The sequence below is a fragment of the Magnolia sinica genome, chromosome 13, assembly GCF_029962835.1.
Source record: "Magnolia sinica isolate HGM2019 chromosome 13, MsV1, whole genome shotgun sequence".
Taxonomy (NCBI): domain Eukaryota; kingdom Viridiplantae; phylum Streptophyta; class Magnoliopsida; order Magnoliales; family Magnoliaceae; genus Magnolia; species Magnolia sinica.
This window is the reverse complement of record NC_080585.1, coordinates 66917629-66925945: the sequence shown is the minus strand read 5'-3', so window position 1 is coordinate 66925945 and position 8317 is coordinate 66917629.

The window sequence follows — 8317 nt, the reverse complement described above, 5'->3', positions numbered from 1 at the left end:
AAACAAGTGTTCGATGTCATCGATGTAAGCTTGATACATCGAAGAAAGCTGAAAACTTGGAAAATTTTCCTGTTTTATAAAGTCAATTTTCATACTTATATTCCTATGTTGTTCTAAGCTTTTTAAGGATTTATATACCTAGGTATTTTGGGACATAGGATGTGAGGCTAAGTTTACCTTTAATGAGTTCAGAGCACACATCCAATTGAGGTCGATGCTTGTATAATCTTCATATGGGGCACACCTGATTCACCGACTCAACTTTCACGTTAATTGACAAACCAGGGCACTTTTAATCTCCCCCTCTGTCAATTACATGACAAAACACCTAAAACACACCTACAACAACATCATAAATTGTGTGTACATGAACTTTACACAATTTTACAAAGATACTATGGAGTTCTCAAACAATCTTTATTCAAGTAGCCGCTCCCCCTATCTTCTTGCAGCTGCTCCCCCTATCACCTGTATCACCATGCTTAAAATCCATACACACAATTGTTCTCATGGTCGAATTTGTTGTCCCCTTTTTTGTCAGTCATTGGCAAATATTAGTATATACCTATAGCAGATTTGACTGAAGTTTGAACTTGAGGAACATGGGAGAAGTAAAGTAATCATATATCCAAAAATGCATAAGGAGATAGCAGAATATTCAACATTTCGAAGAGCACATTGATATTTGAATCATATACACACATTCGTAATTAAACACTTCATCATGCATGTAACAAACAGTAGTTAGCCTAGCATCATGTTATATGTAACATGTATCCCATAAACACTTAAAATGAAGCTCACAAAAGAAATCATCATTCATCCATAAGAGCATTCAAGAGAACTGCCCAAGCTTGGCAGTTAAAGAAAAACAAGCACAAGAACCACGAATAGAAGAGGATACATTTGTGGAATGGATCCTCTTGTGTATTTAAGCACAAGTACACATCTTTCAATAGTATTAGAGTTCAACAAGACTACGAGCATTACGAAGGTATTCAAGGAAGATGGCGAGGAAGACGAAGCGACAACCCGATTTAGGTTTTTCATGACCATTTGATTTATACAAGTCAAAATACTTCGATGACATCGATGTTCAAATTTCAATTTGATCTAGAGAATGGTTTGATGACAGTGAAGGCGTGTTTGACGGTTTAGCTTCCTTATGTACTTTGGTAATCTTGAAGTACATTCAATGTCATCGAAGAGTCATTCGATTTATCGATTGACTTATCGAAGTAAAGAATATGACATTGATCTGAGTACTTCGATAATCTTTCATATATGCATATCATAAAATATTTTCCTATCAGCATATAAACACAACAAAACTTTGTACAAAAGTTGTGAAACTCAAAATTATGAACACTTGTCATGTTCATTGTCAATAAGAAATCTTGAGGTATAGAAACCTTGGATATAACATAGTAATCAAAAAAGTGCATCATTTCACACACATGTCTAGGCCTAGATGCCATGGCCTGAACTTATTGTCTGTGCTCTAGTGATATCAAGGAGAGGGATCATCCTTACTCTTGCCTTTGACAACATAGTAGTGATCATTAGTGCGAAGACCTTTCATAATGAATTTTCCTGATAGGTCCAAGATCTTGCACTCTTGTTTGAGAATGTCACCACATGCTTGTTGTCACATATTTGAGAGATGCTTAGAAGGTTGTGTCTCAGTCCTTCTACACAAAATGTATTCTCACCTTTGAGCACCTCTAATCCAATGATAGTTCTATGCCCTAGTACCTTAGCGGTGCTTCCATCAACAAAGGTGACCTTCCCATCATAAAGATTTGAATAGTTGGAGAGAAAGGTTTTATCACCCGTGACATGTCTTGAGCAACCGCTATCTAGGTACCACTTAGCATTACTGCCTGTTTTTGGGGTTGAATGAGTTATTAGGCAATTTTTCTTTTCTTTCACTACCCATTTTGTGACAATTTTCCTTGAACTGTGAACTTGTCTGGGTATCTTAGGTGACTGAATCACTTTTCCTTATTTCATTACGTCATTTGTTTTCTGATTCAGTTGGGCCACCTGACTTAGTAGCTCCTCCATTTTCTTAGTCATTCTAAGTGGGGAGGGAAGTGGCTTACATTTTGCCATGTACTTTGGTGAACTCTTGACAATTTGTATCATTTTTCCGATTGATTTTTATTTTCCTATAAGGTTCAAAATGGAATTTGATTGAGTTCTCCCACTAGTGAGGCATTTAAATTTATAATGACTAGAGTCGCCACATGAATGACAAATAGGAGTAGTCTTGGAGTTACTTCCTAATGTAGCACTTTTTCCTACCATTGGTGCTGCAGGAGTGAGGTTTGGTTTGAATTTTTCATATCCCAGTCCTCTCTCATCTTTTTGTGGTCTCCCCATCCCTAAGAGTCTTTCTAATTTTTTCACTACTTTGGAAGAATCTGCAACTGACCTTAACAGATTTTTAAAATTTTTCTGCATTAAACATTAGTGTATGATTTTCATTCTTAAGATGCATGTTTTCATCTTTCAATGACTCAATCTATTTGTTTAGTTTCATTGACTTAGATTTCATAAATGAGTTGATTTTTTCCAGCCTATCATTATCTGAGTGGTATTGCTGAAGGTCATTAATTATGTGTGTGTTGGTCTCTAAGGTTTTATCCAGATCCATTTGCAGCAACTTATTCTTATTTTCACTAATGCCAAGTCTTTTAAGGATATTGATGCTATGTATGTAAAGTTGATTATAGGCATCTTGTAAATTATCCTTTTCATCTTCTTCTCTCTCCTCGTCTAATTGATGTGTCCATTCAGCTCGTGGTTCATCAATTTCCTCCGTTATCAATGGAATGTTTGTAGGTGTGGAGGCCATGAGTATTTTCAGAGATTTCTGGTCTCCATTACTCTCTAAATCACTGAAGTCTAAGTTTGATTCTTCAGTGTCATCGCAAGTGGCTACCATAGCCTTTCCTTTGGTTTTTCTATTGGGGCATTCAGTGGACAGGTGCTCGAATTTTAGGCATGTGTAATACTATGGCTCTTTGGACTTTTTAATAGGTTTACCTTTATAACACTTGTTGTCCAACTATTTTCCTTTGAATGGTCGGCCACGGTTTTTGTGGAAGAATTTTTTGAACCGTTGAGCCAAAAGGGCCACTTCCTCATCTTTATTTTCCCTTTCCCTTTCCTCCTCCTCATTACTATTGATATGTTTTACAACTTTGAGGGCATTACTTATGGATTTGATGGTTAGTTTGAAGTGTAGTTCAAATGTTTGTAGGGAACCTACTAATTCTTCTACTTTCATTTCATATAAGTTTCTACATTCTTCAATGGTTGTTACTTTGGAGTTGAACCGTTCCGGTAGGGATCTTAGAATTTTTCTACAGATTTTAAATGCTGGAACTTTTTCTCCTAATCCGCCCATGGAATTACAAATGATGTTCAGTTTCATAAAGAATTCAATTAATGTCTCATGTTCCTCCATTCTGAGATGTTCGAATTGAGATGTTAGAAGTTGCAACTTGGATCTTTTCACTGTGCTTGTTCCCTTATGGGTTGTTTCCAACAAATCTCATGCTTCTTTAAAAGTGCCACACATGCTGATTTGATTAAAGACTTCTTAGGTCATAGCATAGTAAATGACATTCATTGCTTTCGCTTCAGTAGTCTATTTCTCTTTATCATATGTAGTCCACATCTCTTTAGATTTAGGTTTGGCCATAGTTGTGCCATTTTCAAGTACCACTCGATCGATTAGGGAAACATATCCGTTTTCAACGATGTCCCGAACATTATGATCCAAAGATCTTAGAAAGTAATGCATCCGAGCCTTCTAGTAAGCATAATTTAAACCATCAAATACAGGAGGTCTAGTTACAGATGAGCCCTCTCCTTTAGCCATGATTCCAACTTTAGTCAAGATCACCCTTTAGGTAGTTAAGCCCTTAAGAGAGACCCTCTCTAATGCCAATTGAAATTGCGGTGAGGACTGCAGTAGTTGAAGTGGAAATCGCTCAAGGTGTCCTAGAGGGGGGTGAATAGGACTTTATAAAATTTTATTCTTCATTTTAAATCCTATTACCTTAATCTTGATCTAATATGCAACTATCAAGATATCTCTTAATTTAACTTTAATGGCTTCCAAGCCAAGTAGAGGATCCAATCACAAACTATTCAATATTAAGCATGATACAACAAATAGTCTAAGATGGATGAGAAGTGTGAATGTGTGTGAGATGTGATTCAAATCAAAGTATTCATATTATCAAGCTTGCATGTAAAAGATTAACATAATAAAAAATCAAGCAAGAATCAATCCCAAACACAGTCGTTTATAGTGGTTTAGCTATATACCTACTCCACTCCTGGCGGAAGCACTCATCCCATGAGTGTACCGGATTTCACTAACGAAGGTTTTAAATCATGTTCACCTCAAACCATTATAACCTACACAAGTTTGACTCTAGGACCTATATAAGGTACTTAAAACGTGCCTATACAAGACACAAGTTTATGCCCTACACAAGAGCGAAGGTCAACATGAAGCATATAAGTTTTATGCCCTACACAAGAGTAAAGGATCCACACAAGGAACCTTTATTTTAGGCCACGCAGGCCAAAGATCTACACAGGGAACCTAGGTTTAGGCCACACAGGCCAAGGACATACACAAAGGACATAAATTTATGCCCTACACAAGAGCAAGGGTCAACACACAGCACCCAAACGTAATCTCCCATTGGAGGCCTCATATGAGGACTTATAAGGGGTGAGATGTACTTATGACCTAATTCTACACTATATGAGTCCCATTGAGCACATTGATGAAGATCTCCTCCTTGATGATGAAGATTCTTCAGCTCACTTGATCTGCAACACTTGATGATGTTCCAATAAAGGTACCGGGTTGGGTTAAGGTTATGTTGGAATCCTACTTTAATGAATGTTTTCCTATTTTAGAGAATGAGTGATTCCAAACTTTCAAATATTTATGGTATCCCAGCTTAATGATTTGCCATTAAGATAGTAACTGGATGATACTTGAATGGGGAACTTCATTCCTCAATCCACTCTATTAAATATCAATGATGAGGGTGGATTGAAGGATGAACTTCCATGAGAAAATGAGCTTAGGGTAGGTGATATGAAATTACTCACTCAAAGCTCTCTCTATTTTTCTCACTTGAGCAACCAAGAACAAGCTCTCCTTATATAGCCAAAAAGTTCCAACGGAAATAAAATTATCAGAATCTGACTGAGTTCAATATCATCGATCCTGATTCAATGTCATCGAACGTATACTTTCGATGCCATTGAATCATAGTTCGATGATACGAACTCTCGTAAAAGTTATTCCAGGAACTTTTTGATAGACTATCGATGATATTGAAACCGATTCGATTTCATCAATATTTGAATTTTGATGTCATCGATTCATGTTTCGATTCCTTGACATTATAACACAAGAGCTTGCTAGACATGAACAGGCTAGCTTCGATGTCATCGAGCCTACTTTGATGTCATCGGATTTCAAATGTTGATGACATCGAAACCTAGTTTGATACATCTATCTTTTTAGAAGATTTTCCTTGTCAGTTTGCTAGACACTCCTTTGTCTAAAATCCTTGTAATCGACTTAGCTTCGATATGATTGAGATTTGAATTTCAATGTCATTGAGAGTGTCTCGATTCCTTGAACATTTCTAGTTGATTTTCCTATTAAGCTTGTTGGACTAGTCTTGTCCGAATTCGATGAGATCGAAGCTCCCTCGATGTCATTGGAAATTGAATTCTGATGTCATCGAGGCTCATTTCGAGTCATCGATGAAATTCTTGATTTACCTTTGAAGCTTGTTGGACATAGACTAGCCCATATTCGATGACATCGAACTTTGCTCGATGTCCTCGAAATTTAAATTCCGATGACATCGAAGCTCGGTCAGTTCATCGAGAATATTATCCAAATATCATGTTGGTTGCTGGACATAAAAGACCTCAATTTGATGTCATTGAAGCTATTTCGATGTCATCGAAAACAAGTGTTCAATGTCATCGATGTAAGCTCGATACATCGAAGAAAGCTAAAAACTTGAAAAATTGTCTGGTTTTGCAAAGTCAGTTTTCATACTTATATTCCTATGTTGTTCTAAGCTTTTTAAGGATTTATATACCTAGTTGTTTTTGGACATGGGATGTGAGGCTAAGTTTACCTTTGATGAGTTTGGAGCACTCATCCAGTTGAGGCCGATGCTTGTATGATCTTCATAAGGGGCACACTTGACTCACCGACCCAACCATCACACTAATTGACAAATCAGGGCACTTTCAATTTCCGTCATTATTGTATAGATCAGTCCATTAATTCCACATTTAGTCTAGTAGTTGCTGTCAGAGCCAATTATGCATTAATCATAACATATTAATATTGTTTAGAAAATTCATCGGGAATTCTTTTGCTAAGCCATATGGAATTTATCCAATCGAAATTGGAAAGATGTTGGATTTAGGGTCTTTGAAGGTTCCGACCACATCACATTATCAACTTTCTCGATCAAATTTGATCTCTCTAGTTATAGATTGTTAAGGTCATATCCGATACTATGATTTGAGGACCTTCAAGATCAGATTTGGATAGCTAGTTCCTGTTAGTGCACTGATTTGTGCACCTATTTTTCAATCACGTGCATCTATGTGTCAATAAGTCGGTCGAGCTATTGGAAGTTGAAGACCGAAGATACATAAAGACTTGGAGCATCAATGAGTGAATAATAAGTAAATTAAGGTGCCTTGGTGATCATAACCTTAAATCCAAAACAACTAGACATCCCAACCTTTATAGGTAAACCTTGATTGGTCATCACATAACCTTGGGAGCCTTAGTGGAACATGATAAGTTAGGATAAAAGATGTGCAAACCTGTTGTAATAATAACAACCCAAAACAATAGTTTTCGAGGGGTCTTCGATCCCATCGACAAGCCATTGATGGGTTTCGATTAGACCCTTCAATTGATTGAAGCTCATAGATTAATCAATTGAAGGTGGTTAGAAATATCCAGCAATCTACTGCCTATATTCTGCTGTTTCTCAATCCCATCGAAGGGAGTTCGATCGATTGAAGGAATCACGTGATTGATTGAAGGTGGAAAAAACTGTCTAGCAACAAATTGAATAAAAAACTAGAGTTTATCGATCCCATTGAAGGGTCGCTCCATCGATCAAAGGTGTCATTTTCTACCCATTTTCTACCATTGAAACTTTGTTAATTTATAAGGGCATACAACATTTGGGTATTTTTATGTGTTTTTGGTGCAATAGAAGCATATATGATTCTCCACTCATATCATTCATCATAAGCTGATAAACCTATGAGATTTTATTAATCTTCTTAAACTTTACCACTCTGATGAGGATTCCAACTTCCATATTGAAGATGAACTTAATCTCCACCTTGTTCTAGAGATTAGACCAAAGATTATTAACAAATTTTTGTTTAAATCCTCTTGAACACCCATTTAGGTGGATTCCCTAGGATATATACTATCAATTAGTTATAAGAGATTCCACCATCCTCCCACCACCTTGGTCACCTCATTGAGGCATCGTATACAAGGCGATTGATCGTAAGAGTTGAAGCATCAACATCAACAATTGGGGGAGCACAAGGGGAACTGATTGAAGCATGGGAGAGAATCAATCAAGCAACCCAAGCAAGGTGTTACAATGGGTTATAATCCAACAAGTGAGTCCATTCACACTCTTTCCTTGTTTAGGATTGAGTGTAGAGTTTGTGACCCAAACTTGAATAGGTTCTTGTGTAGGACATATGATCTTGTGTAGGGCCGAATACATCAGACATTGGTGTGTACCTGTTACTCTCCATGGGGATCCTCTGGTGGGAATGTAAACATGTTCCTTCGACACAGGATTGTACGTGCGTTAGGTTTTTATGTAGGGCTTTAAAGGTTAGGGGTGAACCTATTGTAAACTCCTAAGATAGAGAATATCGGTACACTAGAGAAGAGTCCGTCCATCGAGAGTGGAGTAGGGAAACAAAACCGTTATACATGCTTGAGTTTGTGATTGTCATATGAACACAATTCTATGAAATTGTGGTAGACCTGCGGTTACTAAAGTATAAAAGTATGTCCAAATGTCCTAGAGGGGGTGAATAGGACTTTTTAAAAATTATTTTCCTATAAGAACATCCAATGCCTAAGTTTAATCAAGATGAGTAAGTCAAAGTAACTCTATGATATCTGGGCCAATAGAGGGTCCAAAACACATAGGTGTTGAGGGTCAAATAGTGCATATTAGACCCCATTTAT